Source organism: Polypterus senegalus, chromosome 12 (genome assembly GCF_016835505.1).
Source record: "Polypterus senegalus isolate Bchr_013 chromosome 12, ASM1683550v1, whole genome shotgun sequence".
In the NCBI taxonomy this organism is placed as follows: Eukaryota; Metazoa; Chordata; class Cladistia; order Polypteriformes; family Polypteridae; genus Polypterus; species Polypterus senegalus.
In genome coordinates this window covers 45102519-45103070 of record NC_053165.1, presented here as the reverse complement: position 1 = coordinate 45103070, position 552 = coordinate 45102519, and positions in this window count along the sequence as shown.

Genomic DNA, 552 nt, shown 5'->3' with positions numbered 1-552 from the left:
CCCCAAAATGTCTTGACTAGGAGAAGGCTATAACACACTCAAGGTCGAGAAACCAAGACCCATGGGGCTAATCCAAAAGGCAGTCGGGTGCCGTAACAGAACAAGTTGTCCAACACATTTCTGAACCAACTTGCTCCCTTCATCTTGTCGTCCCGATTTAAAAAACAGAACAGCCTTCAATTGTAAAAAAAAGACATAAACACGGAAAAATATCGCCTAGAGCTTGGCTATGAATGATAACCAAAGCAGCGCTTATGCACTGAGAGCACATGCAGCTTACGTCAGCAAGTCACTTACTTTGCTGAACTTTCACTTTTCCTGAACTTTATTTTTCATTCATATTTAGGTTGGTGCAGGAGATGAATTAGGCATGGAAGTCAGTGTGATAGTTAAGTCACCTCTGTTTGTTTATTTCCACTTTTAGACAAGAGCGGTCATTTCTGTCCTAACGTGTGTGTCTCACTGTGACTGCACTGTCTTTTGTCCTGAATCTCAAGTTCTTCCTTTCAAATACACTTAAGTTCCATGCAGCCCTGCAGGCTACGTGTTCCA